General features: G+C 49.1%; 1 protein-coding gene across 3 annotated transcripts in view; it reads left to right on the forward strand.

Moving 5' to 3' along the window:
- The first annotated feature begins 6,056 nt into the window (after positions 1–6,056).
- Dyrk1a (dual specificity tyrosine phosphorylation regulated kinase 1A) overlaps positions 6,057–16,511 on the forward strand; it is a 116,005-nt gene continuing 105,550 nt past the window's right edge. For 2 of the 3 annotated variants that reach the window (XM_050162139.1, XM_050162141.1), the window contains exon 1: positions 6,434–6,570. The gene's annotated coding sequence lies outside the window, so the exon portion shown is untranslated. Of the gene's footprint in view, positions 6,076–6,433; positions 6,571–16,511 lie in introns of those variants that run through there. The other variant, XM_050162140.1, reaches the window with a different exon arrangement.

Consider the following 16,511-nt stretch of genomic DNA (forward strand, 5'->3'; position numbering starts at 1 on the left):
TTTTGATTTTGTTTCATTTTGTTTTTTTTTAGACAGGGTTTCTCTGTGCAACAGCCTGGTTGTCCTGGAACTCGATTTGTAGACCAGGCTGGTCTCAAACTCACAGAGATCCGCCTGCCTCTGCCTCCTGAGTGCTGGGATTAAAGGCGTGCGCCACCACACCAGGCTAATTTTGTTTTTTACAGGAGCCCACAGTGGAAAGACTTTGCACTTTTAAAAGAGATTTTGGATTCATTAAAGAGATTGGATATTTTAAAGAGGCTGAATTTTTAATGTGTTTGAATGTGTAAGACTGTGGTTATAATTAATATAAATAATGTGAGGTCTTGGGGACAGATAAAGAAAAGTCTGTGGCTTACAGTGATGTGTTTGTGTGTCAAGTTGACAAGGATAAGGGGTTAGGTGTGTTGGTGGTTGTGTGTTAACTTGACACAAGCTGGAGTCATCTCCAAGGAAGCAACTCAATTAAGAAAAAAGCAAGCCAGTAAGCAGTATCCTCCATGGTCTCTGCATCAGCTCCTGCCTCCAGGTTCCAGCCCTGCTTGAGTTCCTGTCCCGACTTCCTTTGCTGATGAACAGTGCTGGGACATATATACCAAATAAACCCTTTCCTCCCCAAGCTGCTTTGGTCATGGTGTTTTGTTGCAGCCAAAGAACCCCTAAGACAGGCGTGAATCAGTATGGGTACTGCATTTCTTCCTAAGTGTTGCCTAAATCACAGCACGGTTTCGGGATGCTCTCAAACAGTGGGGACCATGTATGTTGTAGACGGATATTTCTTTGGGCTGCCAGCTCACATAAAAATGAGACGGAGTCTTGTAATTAATGATGAAAGCTCAACCTTAGCTTAGGTTTGTTTTTAACTAACTCTTATAACTTAGCCCATTTTTATTAATCTATGTGCGGCCACATGGCTCGTGGTTTTTACCTCTCTTGCCTGTCCTTGCTTCCTCTCTGTGTCCTCTGGTGTCTCTCCAGCACCTAGATTCACCTCCTCTTCTTCTCGTTTGGCCCACAAGTCCTGTCTAACCTCTTCCTGTCTAGCTATTGGCCAGTCAGCTCTATATGAAACCAATCAGAAGGTGACTTGGCAAAGACACATCTTCACAGTGTACAAAAAGATTATTCTATAACAGTATGTCAACCTAACAATTTCATATTTTTTTGTTTTTTTATTTTTTTTTTTTTTTCGAGACAGGGTTTCTCTGTAGCTTTGGAGCCTGTCCTGGCACTAGCTCTTGTAGACCAGGCTGGCCTCGAACTCCCAGAGATCCACCTGCCTCTGCCTCCCGAGTGCTGGGATTAAAGGCGTGCGCCACCATCGCCCGGCTCCAATTTCATATTTTTTAAATATTAAGAAAAAATTAACTTATTATTAGAGGAGGCTGTGTGTGTTTATTTGTACATGAGAAAGCTTGTGTGCAGGGCGTGCATGCATGGTACCCATGTCGAGGTCTGGAGACAACTTTCAGGGGTCTACTCTCACCTTCTTCCTGACTGAGGCATACTCTCGTCCTTGCTGAAACTTCATATTTTATATTCATTTTTTCCTTAAAGTCCCAGGAAAATAAATTATTAATAATAATTCATGAAATAATCTTGGCAAACACACCTACAGGACGAGAAGGCAATGACTATTGCTTTCAAGAAAGACAAGGGCACTGTTCGACCACATCTTGGCATAAAGCAGTTGAATTCCATGAGCAACTGTAAGATGCTGGCCAAGCACTTCGTATGGGACCATGGTTGAGAGAAGCAGTGGGAAGTCTGGGAAGACTTACCTTGGCTTATGTTATGTACGCTGTCTCTATGATATAAGAGCGGAGGTAGATGCAGAGAAATGGCTGTCTTGCTGCGTGCCTGGTTTTGATATCCATGATGTGGCCTGACCACAAGCTCTCTCATTTCTTTCAAACCCTATTTTTTGGCAGCAGAGAAGTCAATAAAAAGGTGGTCCCTCTCCCCACCTCCCTGAGTGGACACCAGATATTCACAGAGGACAGGTATCCAATAAACACGTCGTGGGGGGGGGTGACACAGTGAGTTTTATTGAAGTTGCTTACAGGAGAGTGGGTGAGCGATTATTTACTGGAGAAGCCTAGGTCATTTAGCAGTCAGTGGCAACACCATTGAAGAGAGTGCCTCCTCTTCTCCCAGCCACCATTACCACCAGCCCTAAGGTCCTCAGGGAGCTAAATCAAAACACACAAACAAACAAAACCAAAAAGAATTTTATGAGTAATAAAGAAGGAAGGCCAGGGCATGTGTGGTGTGAGCACTCACCCATGTTTTCCTAAGAAACCCTGAGAGATATGGGCTACTGTGAAGACAACAGGAGGGGACCTCTCTGGGTGATCCTGGAACAGTCCTGGGAGGAGGAAGTGCAGTCGTCCCCCCCCCCCCGCTGCGGGGACTGCTGAAACAATTCACCCCGTGGAGCTGGAATTTCCCCAGGAGCTGCATGCTGGGAGGAGAAAAGGTCTCGGTGCCAGCCAGAAGTGGAACTTGGCTGAGAGAGTCTTCACCCCTTTGTCTGACAACTTGTCTGAGCTCAGAGGCTGCCCAGGGAGGCATTGCACTCTGCAGGGACTGCCTAACCATTCCTCCCTCTTGCCCTCTATCTAAATCTAGACTTCTGGTCAACACAGTCTGGGGTGCGGTCACTGGACCCCTCTGCTCTCTTTTCCAGTGTGGCTATGCTGGACAGATCTCCATGCTCTGTCTAAAGCACGAGGAGTGTAAGAGCCCGGGTTTTGACCCAGCCGCTCTAGGAACAACTTCTGTGAGTCAATTTTACAGCGCTGCTCTTTCATAGTGTTAAATTGCCTTAAATGACCACACACTTTTATCTTTTGTTTTAGGTCCTCAGATGCAGAGAACTATTAACTTCTTAGTTCCTAGCATATTATCAAGGTCAGTTTCCATAAGGCCTTCATCTTGCTTTAATTAGTTTTAGTATTTTATATACATGGATGGCTTTAAAATTAGAATAATATGCATTAAAGTTTCCAGAAGGTGCTCCCTCAGTCCCGAATCTATAAGGATGGAAGCCTGTTGGACGGCAGGCCCTGAGCTGTACAGGGCTGGATTCGGAATTGTTCCCCTTCTCACCTTGCATGAGGGGCAGAGATGGGATTAGAACATGAGTTCACTTGTCCTTGGAATATTTGGTTTAGCTCCCAGCAGGATTCCATCTACACAGTCTAATAGGCTTAAAATAGGGCACCGCCATGATGTGGGGGTGAAGGGATGTGGGGCAGCCAGGAGATACCTTGTTAGCTCCCCAGCAAGTTCTTACCAAGGAGGTGCAGACTAAATAGCAAGGGTGCATCATTCCACAGCTGTGAACGTTAGAAGCCCACAGGCGAGGTGGAAACTGAGCCCCCCTCTCTCTCTTGCAAGGCTGGGAGAATCTGTTGAGGCCTCTTGCTGGGGCTCCGCAGCCCCAGATGTTCCTTGTGCCAGGATTTTCCGGTCCTTGTCAGTGGTTTGTTGTGTCTGTCTCTAGGTCTAGCTTATTATAAGGAAGGACATTGGTCGTTTCAAATCTGGGTCTGGCCCAAAGTGCTCATTTTTTGACTTGATCTCTGTGTAGATTCTTTCTCCAAATACACACTATAGTGTGGTGGGAACCCAGGGTTTGTGAATGTCCTCACCCCGATGTGACATCACTCATCGCCCCTCTTCTCTTTGTAGAATGGGATGCTGTAGAATGAGCTGAATGGCAGTGACTGAAGAGTCTGGTCTTGTCTTTGCTGTCCCAGGCTCTCAGATAAAACCAGAGGTCTAATTTCTCCAGTCAACACTAGACTGGCACTTATTCCAGAGGCGACTGTGTCCTACCCTTGTCAATAGTGATAATTCGTAGGCCACTTTTTAGGTGATATTCATGTCAAACATTGAATAGCATCCCAACTCAGGCAGGACAATTCTTTGACTGATATCAGACAAGGTTGTGTTGGGTGGGGAGAGGGTGCCCCTCCCAGATGTGGGGACCAACACTTCCTAATCCTGCCTCACTCTGAACACCTTCTAGCTTGACCTGACTGACAATTTCTTGAGGCATTGTCATAGTTGGCCAAGGTAATCCATAGATTAAGCAGGTTCCCTCCTTTATGAACAATAAACATTTGATGGAAATTTAGTTTTTAGTTTTGTGTTGGAAAAGAAACTCTGGCCAGTGGAGTGAGGAGCCTGGAGGTAGGGCTGGGGGAGGGGGGAGCTGGGGCAAGCTTGTGTTTGGGAAGAATCGGGTGCTAAATTCTGTGAAAGGGACACTCTAGGCCACTTCCTCTTTCTTGATTAATTATGTTGACTTTGGACTTTAATTACATCAACAGTGCAAATTTGCAAATGTAGCCGAAAGAACTTTGGTGGGGTGCCGCAACTTTTTGATACCCCGGGCAGTCTAAAACAAGCTATTTTCCTTTCCGAACCCTAGTTTACTTTAGCATTAGTGTTCCAACGGTGTACTAACCGTAGGATGTTTGTTGGAAATCATGTAAAGCAAGTGTTTCCTAGGGCCACGCTGCACAGAGTGGAGTATTTATCGGTGATCTTACATTTGTTTATAAGACTGCACCTATTGCAATTGTTGCAAACAGCTTAAGCAAAACGTCAACATAAATATGGCAAACATCAAGTTTAGAAATCAATCCAGTGATTTTTGCTACGCAACAGTGTATACACACACCGGCCTATATCTTAATGTATGTACCCTTTCAGGCCATTAAGGCCGTTACTTCAGAATAGGTACAAATACAAATTGAGCCAGTGGCTGTCTACTAATTACAAAGTAGCCAGCACAGCAGACTTCGGTGTCAATGGCCGGAGAGCACACCCAGCGGTATTCAGCTAAGCGGAAGAATGAATAAAAAGGCAGAATTCCAGTAAGACTCGACGGTTAAGGCCAAGTGGGCAAATTAAGAATCAGGAAACCGAGGTGGCTTATGACAAGCAAGGACCAAAAAAAGAAAAAAAGGTCTGGGGTTGGTCCAGGCTGGGCATTCCGATGGAGAAGCCGGGGGAACCGGCGCCCGGGAGCGTGCCCAGCCTGGAAAGTTTCTGCGCGGTCGGCGCGGCTCGGGCGCGGTCACGGTCTGATCAAGGTGGCGGCCGCGCGCCCGCAGCCGGGGCCGGAATTCCAGAGGTGAGCCGAGCCGAGCCGAGCCGAGCGCGGGGGTGGCCGCTGCCCGAGCTCGTCGCGGACCCCGCGGGCCGGCTCGGGCGAGGGGCTCGCGACCGCGGCCTCGGCGAGGCGCGGGGCAGGCGGCCTCCCGTTCCCTCCCTCCCGGGCCTGCGCGGGCGGGGCTGGCCGCGGGCTCGCGCCGCGGGCGCGCGCGCCGGCCGGGCCGCAGTCGGCGTGGGAGCGAGCGCGGGGGCGGGGCGGGGCGGCCGCGGGGCGGCAGGCGCTCGCTCGCTCGCGCACCCGCGCACCGGCAGGCCACCGCCTCGCCCCCGTCCCTTCCCTTCCCTCCTCTCCCCTCCCCCGAGCGAATCACGCGCCCTCCTCTGACACTCGTAGCGGGTCCGAGCTCCGAATTTATCCTTCACGTGACCTGAGGGGGGTTGGGTGGTTGGCTGGGGGACGGAGGAGAGAGGGGAAGGAGGGAACGGAATCTGCCGTTGCCCGGGCAACAGGCCCCGCCCGCCGGCTTGGGGCGGGGGTGCGGGAGGAGGACGTCAGCACGTCAGCCGGGGTTTTGCGTTTTGATTGACAGTTGCTATAGCGACCGGGTCGGTCCGTCGCCATTTTGTTGGTTGGTTTTTTTTTAAACCCTTTCGCTTCCCGCCCGAATAATAATAAAAAGCCCCATTGGAGTGAGGCGGGGGTGGCGGCGGCAACCGCGGCGGGGGGATCCGGGGAGACTGCTGCCGTCGCCGCTGCCGATCGCGGCCCGGGTCGGGCTGAGAGAGCGGGCTCCCCGAGCGGGGGTGCGAGCGCCGCCGCCGCCGCCGCCGCTTCTGCTGCTGTTCCTGCTGCTGCTGTGGGTGCCGCTGCCGCCGCCGCCGCCGGCGAGCGGGCGGGACCGGTGTGAGTGTGAGGGAGCGTGTGCGAGGGCGAGTGTGCGCGCGGTGAGTGTGCGCGAGTGTCTGTGCGGGATCGGGGGCGGGCGGTCCGGGCTCTCCTGGCGGAGCCGCCGCCGCCGCCGCCGCCGCTCGGGCCCCGGCGCTCCTCGCTGCGCAGCTTCGGAGCGCGCGCCATTTTGTGAGATTTACAAAAATCCTCGTCGGGAAGAAGCGGCCGGCAGCGGCCGCCGCTCGGCGCCCGGCCTCGCCGCCGCCGCCGCCCTCCACGCCGGGCCCCTCGCCGGCACTCGGGGGCCCGGGGACTGCGGTATTTGCCGGGGAGGGGCTGTCGCCTCCCCGGCCGCGGGCGCCGCCGGCCCCGCCGGCCGGCCGGGACCCTGAGCCAGCGCGGCTGCGGCGCGGAGCCGGGGACGCCGGGGGCGGAGAGAGGCGGCCGGGGCGGCGCTGGCTGCGGAGGCCGCGGCGGGAGCGCGGCGCGGCGCGGGAGCCGAGGCTGAGACTCACCGGAGGGAGCGGCGCAAGCGCCCCGCCATCGTCCCGGTGAGTGTCCGCCCCGCCCGGCGCGGCCCTGCGCGGCGCGGCCCGGCCCTGCGCGCGGCTTCCCGGGGCCCTGCGAGCCGAGCTCGCCAGGCCTCTCGCGGAGGGAGGGAGGGACCTGCCATCTTAGGAGCGGGAGGGCGGCCCGGGGCCTGCCACCGCGGGAGGGAGCCCGGGCAAGGCCGGGTCCCCGAGGAAAGTTGCGGCGGGTGGGACCCGCGGCCTCGGGCCCAGCTGGCGCAAGACCTCCACTGGCCTCCCGGGCGCAGGGGAGGAGGCTGTCTTCCTCCTCCTCCTCTTCCTCCTCATCCTCTTCCCCCAGCTCCTCCCTCGTCCCTCCTCTCGGTCCCCACCGGCGTGCGGAACGTCGGGGTTCTAGGCAAGGACAATGTACGGGTTAAGAAAATGGGGCTGGCAGCCGGGAGGCGAGGACGCAGGGCCGGGCCTGGCCGGCCGGCGAAGGTCGGCGAGCCTGCGGTCTCCGAGGCCCTGTGGGCCCGCGCCCGGGCCTGGGGAGAAGTCGGGCGGGGAGCGCGGGCCATCCTGGCCACCGGAGGGCCCGGGGTGACCTGCTTAGGTGCGGGAGGAGACACGAATCGGAATGGATACCTGTGTATCGCAACAAAACTTCACCGGGCTATTTATAGGCACAGACCCACTCAAGCCCCAGAGGCATCAGAGCGGCTGAATATCAGCTCTTAGCCAAAGGCCCCTCCCTACCCCGAAATAGTTAAAAAACGGCAGCATTCGTGAGTCAGTGACTCCGACGACCTGTCTGTCTTTTGCCCAGCCCTAGATTCTAAGAATCCTGTCATCGAGGTGCAGCATCGTTTGCTTCTTGAGTTCTGCCAGATCGCCAGAAAATGTACCTTGTAACAGTGTTTGCACACTCAAAGATTAGTGCCAGGCCTTCTTAACTAGTTTTATGTATTCCCTCGCTTAACCTACCAATAGGAAATGTTACCCATTTTACAGATGAGCAGACTGAGCCTAGAGGAGGGCAGTGACTAGTCCAAGGTCACACAGTCAGGTCTCTGGGAGGCAGATGTCAATTGTCAGCCTGGGCTTCTGATCCCCAGCCTGTGACTTCTTAGGTACTGTGTGATGACTCAGGGCTCTAACCTACAGACTGGGTACAGGTTTTGGTGGAGTTAATTTAGGGTTGCAGAAGGGCAGTCAGAGAGAACACTCTTAATGAAACCTGTCACCCCTCGCCCCCAAGCAAACTAGTCAGCTTTTCAAAAGGTGGAAGAATGGAAGAACTGAAAAACACTGGTGCATTTTGTTTTTCACATTGAATTGTAATTATAGCATAGAGTTCTACTTTTGTATGTTGTTAAGTCGTAAAGTTTGTTGTAAAGTTGTTTTGTCCTTCTTTCAATACTTTGCTTTCCATTTTGATCGTTTTGGACTTTGCATATTAGATAACTGGTAGGTTCTTTGATTTGAGATTGAAGTAATGTAGTGGAATTGCTTTACTTTTTCTCTCTTAAGTTTCTCTTTTCAATCATTCTTAAAGAATTGCATTTCCAGATAGGCTGTACATGGGAGATAGGAACTCGGAGTTAAGAGTTGAGAGGAGTAGTGGTTAGGGAAGTTTATTTGGTTCTAGTGACTGAATTTTCAGGGTCCATGTCTTAAGGAAAGCTGGCCTTCGGAGCCTTTGCCTTGGCATGGCGGTGGTGTCCATGGGAGCTGTCCAAACAGAGTTAGACTTCAGACCTTGCCAAAAAGTTAAGACTCTTGTCAGCATCTACACCAAGTTCTCTTGTACAAATGGCTACAGAAAGTTCATAGTTACCTCAGAGACAGATAAGCTCAGAAATTCTAGAAGGCTCTTCCCTGTGTCTGTAAGGACACCTATGTGTTACGATTGGTGGATGGTGAAGAGATTGGTATCTTTCAAGGAGTAGCATTGAGTGAATGTTAATTGTTAGTAAGGGCAGGAAATTGACAAGTGATCCAGCGAGAGCGCTCTGAAGACATTTTGGCGTGTGACCTATTAAAAATTGAACCTTAACCTTTACTGTGTTCTCTGGATTGAGGAAATCATAGTCAAGATAACATGGATAGTCAAAAGACCCTTGGCTAGAAAATCTCCCTTGAAATGTGTCCCTACTTTGACTTAGGGCTTCCTGTATCTGTGACCTAGAGATGAGGGTGAGGAGGAGCAAGTGCAACAATGTATTCAAGGAGCTGAGTCTGCAGTGCTGGGAAAGTAAAGACACCTTGTTACAGATGTGACCTGCCTTGAACCCCGTAGTGTGCACATGTACTCTGTGTGTTACTTTAAACCTGTTCTTTTTAATAGCACAGAATGTAAATCACATGGAGATGTTACAGGGCCTAGTCTATTGCAGGAAGACAGCCTGGGTGGGACTTTGGGTAACTGTTTCGTACTGCATGGCATGACAAGACTCAGGGCGGCTTGATTTGTGACTTTCTTGGTGCTCGTGATCAGATGTGTGTGAATTTGTCATTTTCCTCAGAGAGCTCTTACTTTGTACCTGCAGTCAGTGCCCCTCCTCCCAGCAATGTCCCCCTCACCTCTTGAGAGAGAGCTTGACCTCCAAACCAGCAACCACCGTGAGCTTCCAGAAAGTCTCTGGCAAGAGCTTGGCTCTGTGCTTGCCTTATTAGTGCTGATAATTTGTGGTATTCCTCAGCAGTACCTTGGCCCCAGCTGGCTACTCGCCTTTGAGTACTTGTCTGTTTTCCTCCATTTGTACTTGTCTATTTTCATTTCAGAAGCAAAACACTTGCTTGGAAATATCAGTCAGGGTCACCTGAAGCTTGACAGCACGCTTTACCTGTCACAGCAAGTTGCGTTACCAGAATAGTAGTGTGTGCAGTGGGTGTGCCTTCAGGAGACTGGGACCCTGTGTTGTCCTGGCCACTTGGCAGTATTTGATGGCTAGACAGCCTGTGGTAATTCATAACCTTTGGGATTACAAAATATAGAGATTAAAATTGGTGTTTAATTACTTGAAAAAAATCATTATTTCAAGTTACCTAAAGTTTCTCCTTTGTTGTCCCTAAACGAAGGAATCTTGAAATCTTGTCTCCTGTCAACTCTGTAGTGTTAGGCTAGAGTGTGAAGTCTGTTGTTGGGTGTGTGAGAGTTGAAGGCAGGTTTCACACGACTAACGTTTATATTAGATAATGTAGACAAGTCTCAGTTTTAAATTTTGGTTTTATTTTGGTATATTAAAACAAAATGATGGTAATACATTGTATTTATATAAAACAGCTATGCTTTTTAAAGTTATACTTTGGCTTTGAAATTGTTCCTTGAGAATCCTCCAAGGAGTTACAGTTCTTGATTGAGAATGAAACCTTACATTGAATATCTTCACTGCCTTGGTGCCACCGAGACACTTCGTTGACAGTGGGTTCTTGGCATTTCTTCATAGATGCTTCTTTTGTAAGCGAGTTTTTGAAAGTTTATATAATATTATTGTTAACAAGCTAAATTTTGACAAGATAAATACTTTTTGATGAAGGGGCATGTGCATATGTAATACAGTAGTCATCTTAAGAACATCTTTTTTTGTTTTTATTTTTTTTTATTTTTATTTTTTTTGGTTTTTCGAGACAGGGTTTCTCTGTGGTTTTGGAGCCTGTCCTGGAACTAGCTCTTGTAGACCAGGCTGGTCTCCAACTCACAGAGATCCGCCTGCCTCTGCCTCCCTAGTGCTGGGATTAAAGGCGTGGCCACCACTGCCCGGCAAGAGCATCTCTTGATGACGAGTCATGTTCTCACCCAAAGTTGGAATCTCATCACTGAAATGCTGCGCTTTTTGGAGCCTCCTGTGAGGTCTGACATGGGTTGAAGCAGATTGCAGAAGGCATCAACTCTGAATAGCACCCCCATCATCAAATAAACCCTAACTTTTTTGTTCCTTCCTTTTTTTTTTTTATTAAAAAAAAAAACAATTCCAATGATGAGTTGAGTTTTTTATTTAGGAGGATTAATGGGATTTGTGGTTGAGGTTTACTGTCCGACAGCACACGTTTGGGTGGAAGGGTGTTGAGACCGTGGCATCTCTTTCAGATCTGCTTGGTACTTGGTTAGGGGTAGCAATTGAGGCTGTGTGGAGCTCTAGAGAGATCACCTGCCTTTGAGATAGGAACAAAGGCTCCCTTCAGTCAGGACAGTCCCAGTAGCGACCATCCCTTTCAGGGAGTGACTTCAGGCCCCAGGTCCCAGGGTCACTTCCTTGCCTGTGACAGGTTGTCAGTTGTCAGGTTCTTGTGCACATGGCCCAATGACCACTTACTTCTCTTCCTTCCCTGGCTCCTTCTGAAAACATATTTTCTTTCTCTGCATTACTACTCAGATGCCTTTGGTGGGGGAGGCAAGAATTAAACCTGGGACTTTACACACACTAGGCAAGCCCTGTTCCACAGCCCCTTCCCCGCCCTCCCAAGCCAAGCAGGACTTTCTACTTTCACAACCTTTATTGCTGATAGCTGTATAGTGAGTCATTGGTGATTTATATACTTATTCATTGCATGTCTGTCTCTTCCTCTCCATTAGATGGTGAGGTCCATTTGGACAGCAGTGTGTCATCTTTTCCTGTGCTGTTGGTCAAATTTAGTCATGTGGCTTTAGCTGTACAGGAGGCTGGGATTTGTGGTCTTTGGTAGGGTGGCTATTTATTTGGCTAAGAATTTGCTTCTACTGTAGAGATTGCCTTGCTGTGCATGCTGTGTCCTTGGATTCACTCTGTCCCAGGCAGACCTTGAGCTCAGATCTTCTTGCATTAGCCTTAGGAGTATCTGGGGTTAAAGGCCTGTGTCACCGGGCCTGACTATTTATTTATTTTTTGTTTTTTTTTGAGGCAGGGGTTCTCTGTAGCTTTGGAGACTGTCCTGGAACTAGCTCCGGTAGACCAGGTTGGCCTTGAACTCACAGACATCCTCCTGCCTCAGCCTCTGGGTTTAGAGGCGTGTTCCACTATCACCTGGCCCTGGCCTGGTTTTATGTATTTATTTTGGTTACTACTCTTTCTGTAGTCCTGACTGGTATGGAATTCACTGTGTAACTCACACTGACTTCAGACTCATAGCCATCCTCCTGCCTCATTTTAGTCACTAAAGTTACAGGAATGAGCTACCTCACCTGACTTCTGTGTATGTATTTTTCTTTTCTAGATTGTTTTTGTTTGTTTTGATGACAAGGTCTCACTTTCTGTCTGGCTGACCTGGAACTTGCTTTGTAGACCAAGCTGGCCTTGAATTTACAGAAGTCTGCCTGTCTCTGCCTTGGGGATTAAAGTACATGCCACCATGCCCAGTGTTCTTTAAACATTTAAAAAGGATTTGTTTTTGAATTTTTATTTATGACTAGGTATATGTGTGTCTGAGTGAGTGTGTGCCACATGTGTGTAAGTGCCCTTGGGTGCCAGAGGAGGGTGTAGGATTTACCAGAGCATACAGGCAGTTATGGGCCCCCAATTAGGTACTGGGAACTGATTTGGGCTCCTCTGGAAGAGCAGTATGAGCTCTTAAGATGGAGCCATCTTTCTGGCCTCTTCCCCTCTCTCTTTTCATTTCTTCCATTTCTTTCTTGATAGGATCTCATGTAGCCCAGGCTCTCTTGACCTTCTTGTCCTCTTGCAGAGGACTTTTCAGGATGTGTGGTGCATCATGGGTAGAGGAGGTTCGGGATAGAGGTTCAGTTGAAAGGGCAACAGTGGGAGAGGAATTTGACTGTCCAGAGAAGCAACATTTCTCTGTCATTAAAAAGTAAAAGAGATTTTGTGGTCAGAGGTTGTGGTCCTCAGCCTCTGGTGAGGTTCCTCAGGTTTACTTTTGGAGACAGTGTCTTCTCCCCAAGTCGGAAATCCATGATTAGGCTAGTCTGGCTGTTGGGTGAGTCCCCAGGTATCTGCCTGGCTCTGCTTCTACAGTATGTGCCACCACACCCTGCTCCTCACATGGTGACAGGGTTAAACTCAGGTCCTTATGCCTGCACACCTGTAATTTTACTCAGGAAGGTGAGGCAGGGCTAGGTTACTCTGCGGGACTCTTGCCCAGAAACAGACAAAGTAAAAACCAAAACCAAAACCCCCCAAAACAAAAAAACAGATTCCTCCCTCCCCAAAACCCTACTTAATAGTGTTGTGACCTTTAGGGTAAAGACCAAAGGAGTCATAAAACTTGTGCCCTTCTTGCCTAAATGAACTGTACTTGTGACTGACTTGTGCCTCAGCTCTGTTTGATCATGTGACTGTGACTTACCACTGTCTCTCTTCACTGTTGCTTTTTGGTCTGTAGTGTGCTGTTTAGGTAACTGGTTTCCTCGTTCAGTTCTAGCTGAACAATCACTTTGTTAGGGAAGGCACAGCCCCCTCACCAAGTTATTCTTAGTTTATAAAATCTCATGTCTGTCTAGTCTTTGTTCATAATACTTACTAGTGTTAGTTTTTAGTGCCTCTTTGATTAATCCTCTTCAGACTTGAGCAGTGCTTTACCCTCAGTGATTTGCAGTCTTAGGCATTCAAGGTACCTATTTGTTGAATGGAGCAATAAACTTCTTTAATTTTTTTCTTCAGTTAGTCCCAGGGACCAGAGAAATAGAACAGGGTATGTTTGCATCTGGAATGGAGTAAGACAGGGAATTTGGGAGCCTAGGAAGGGAAGAGCTGGGTGTTTCAGAGAGGGATGAGGCTGGAATCCCAGTATGGTGGCACACTCAAGTCAGTTTTTAGGCAGGACTGTGCTGAGTTGAAGCTTCATACAGAATTCTGGGCCGCAGGGTGAGGCAGGCGCTCCTTAAAACAAAAGCTCCAATAAGATTGGAGAGTTCTGTGTGCTCTGCATAGGAGAAAGAAATTACTTATTTGTATATTAATGCTTATAAATGCCTGCTTTCTATTGGGCAGAATACGGGTATGGCTCCCCCTGGGTTAGAGGAATAGCCCGTTGTGGTAGTTTACTGAAGTCCATACAACTCTGAGTGGATCTTTGGAGCAGCTTTATTGTTTGGCTGAGACAGGGTCTTGTCAAATGGTCCAGGCTGGTGTCAGTTCACTGCACTCCTGCCTCAGCCTCCATAGGTGCGCACACCCCTCTTAGGGCAGTTTACAATCACTGCAGGAATCAGTTTGGACCTTGTTCGTCAGCATTGCTCCTGGCCAGCAGAGTGACGTTGATCCAGCTGGAGGCTGGGTCTAGCTTTGTAGCAGTCCTCATGTCCACACGTAAATGAGGCTAGCTCCGGAAGGAGACAGGAAAGTGACGACAGTGTGCATGCCTTCTGGCCGGGATTTTCACCTTGAGTTGTTGGCTGACGAGACAGGAGTGAGGGAAAGCTTGTTGTGTGGAGAGTTTGCAGAAGTGAATCTTGCACCTGTAGTTGAAGCTAGTGAAGCTGTCAGTCTTGCCAGGTGCAGCAGGCTTTGTAAGCTTACAAGGATAGCATTTAAAATGGTTCTCAGTCCAATTTCACAACTTTTCTCAGTGACTGGTTTCCAAGTAATAGTACCACGGTAAAGTACAAACTTGGAACCTCCAGCTTGTTTGCAGTTTGAGACAGTGTGTCTGTGTAACTCTTGGAACTCCTTGGCCTGAGGACACAGGCTCTGTCACCACTCTTGTCGGTGGTGGTGGTGGTGGTGGTGGTGGTGGTGGTTTGCAAGAAGGGCTCACGTAACCCTGAGCCCGTTAAGAAGTAAGGGACTATTTAGTAGTGACAACTACCACTGTTAGTCAGTTCCCTGCATTATGCAAGCCTTTGAACCAGATATTTATTATTAGCTATTGACCCTGTTCAACAGCCCCACAAAGTCGCTAATATTATCTGTATTTTATAAGTTATTCATTAATTAACCTAAGGATCTTGGTGGCCTAGAACCCTGGCATCCGTTCATCCTCCCCTACCCCCAGGGTTATTCTGTATAGCCCTGGCTGTCCTGGAACTTGCTCTGTAGACCAGGCTGGCCTTGAACCCACACCACCTGGCTCTGCTGGGATTAAATGTGTATGCCATCACTCTTAAACACTTTTCTGGTTGGAGAGTGCTTCCTTGGATGGGTGTTGTTGGGAAGCAGATTTTGCTTGTCTTTGTCTGGGCAGATAGAATGTGGTCGTGTCCCTGGTTCCTGACCTGCCTGTGCTGTCTGTCTGTCTCAGGAAGAGTCAGGCACATTGTACAGTTTGTGTTCAGTGGTAGCAGTGGCAGATTCTGGTTGTAGCATTTAGTTTGTTTTCAGTGGTGTCAGGACAAGTGGCAGTGATTGAGTCTGTGGTTTGCATTTGGTCGGTGTGACTATGTCCCGGTACCTGTACAAGGTTTTCTTTTAGTTATTTACTTTTCAGGCTAGCCCAAAGTCAGAATGAGTTCCTAAGTAACCCTTTCCTTAGTCCATGCTAAATAGGTAGCCAGTGCTAGAGAGGTCTCCTGGGGCAGGCTTACCTGCATCTAGGTTAGAATTTACTCGTGATGAGTTCAGTGAATAGTAAGTAAAAGGCTCCTGAGTGGTTTGCTGCTGGTTGAGCGTGCTGTTCTAGTCAGGGCACAGTCCAGATGGAGATACAGGAGCCACTTGGTATACCTGTCTTCACAGCACTTATATTTTATAGTAAGATAGAGTGGGAGGGAGGCTGCTCGTATAATTACAGAAATGAAGCAGGGATGGTGTCACAGAGAATGGGTCCCTCTGTCTGTAGAAGTTACATCCTAGAAAACATTTAGCTTAAGCTTAAATGAGGAGTCATGACTTCTGTCTTGGCCTATGAGATAGCATTCTAAATGTCATTTCCTACCATCCACATTTAGAATACTTTTATTATTGAACAATATGTAGCACAGAAAGATACATGGCCACTGAACACAAATGTGATCCTTGACAGATGGGAAATGAATCCGGAGGAGGTTTCTACCCCTCAGTTCAGGGAGGATGGCCTCAGCTTCAGCAGGGTGACTGTACTGCTTGAGGAAGAGGGCTGGAGTTGCTGAAACCATGAGGTTCTCCTCTGAGGAGTAGTGCTCTGGAGAGGAGGAGAGGCAAACAGAGCTCTGCTTCTCAGTGGTCCCTCTTACCTGAGCAGGCCCCTGTCTGCAGTGTGGTGTGCAAGCTTCCTGTGTGAGGAGCGCCTTGTGGGGAAGCTGCAGGTGGAGCAGTCCTCAGAGCCTACAGAGGGCCGAGACTTGAGGATGACTTACGTACTTTATACTCAGAGTGGGAAGATCTCACTAAATGCAGTGCTTATGAAGACCCTAGAGGGCTAGCCTAGTCCAAGAGTAACTGTGTGCTCTGTAACTATGTAAACTGTGGCATCCAGTTAAAGTTCTGTGACTTACAGGGATTCAGTTGAAACAAATGTAAAATTGTACTCAGATGTTAAAATTAATGCACAAGGACATTAACAGTTAGATAGGGACACAAGCATGGGAAGTATCGAGAAGGTTCAGGTTAGCGCATAAACACTGTAAAATGTGATGGGAAATGCAGGGTAGAGCCAACAGAGCAGTGAGCTGGAAGGCTAGGAGACTGACACGACAGAGTTAGCAGACTGGCGTGTACAGTGGTCTTGTGAAGCCCAGGCTTCCATTAGAGTTTCCTGTTGACATCTTGTTACCCGAGTCTTGCTTAAGTGTCATTGTAGTTAGGTATGGTGCCGCCATAGTACTCCATCCAGGCAGAGGAGTTTGAGGCCAGCCTGGTCTATAGCAAGTTCTATAGACCAAGTTCTATAGGTGAAGGCTACATGGGGAGTCCATGTCTCAAAAAAAGCCTCCCAAAACAAAAAAATTGTGGCCTACTGTGATAGTGCCTCATGCCTGTAGTTGGAACATCAGAGAGGCAGAGTTAAAAGGAACACTGTAGCTTCACCTTGGTCTGGGTGGGGAGGTCCAGGGTAGCCAGGGCTACAGAAAGAGACCCTATTTAGAAAAAGTGATTGTGACTATAGCCTTGATTGACTTGATGTGCATA

Source organism: Alexandromys fortis, unplaced genomic scaffold, assembly GCF_014885135.2.
Source record: "Alexandromys fortis isolate MF-2015 unplaced genomic scaffold, M_Fortis_MF-2015_v1.1 scaffold_128, whole genome shotgun sequence".
Lineage (NCBI taxonomy): Eukaryota > Metazoa > Chordata > Mammalia > Rodentia > Cricetidae > Alexandromys > Alexandromys fortis.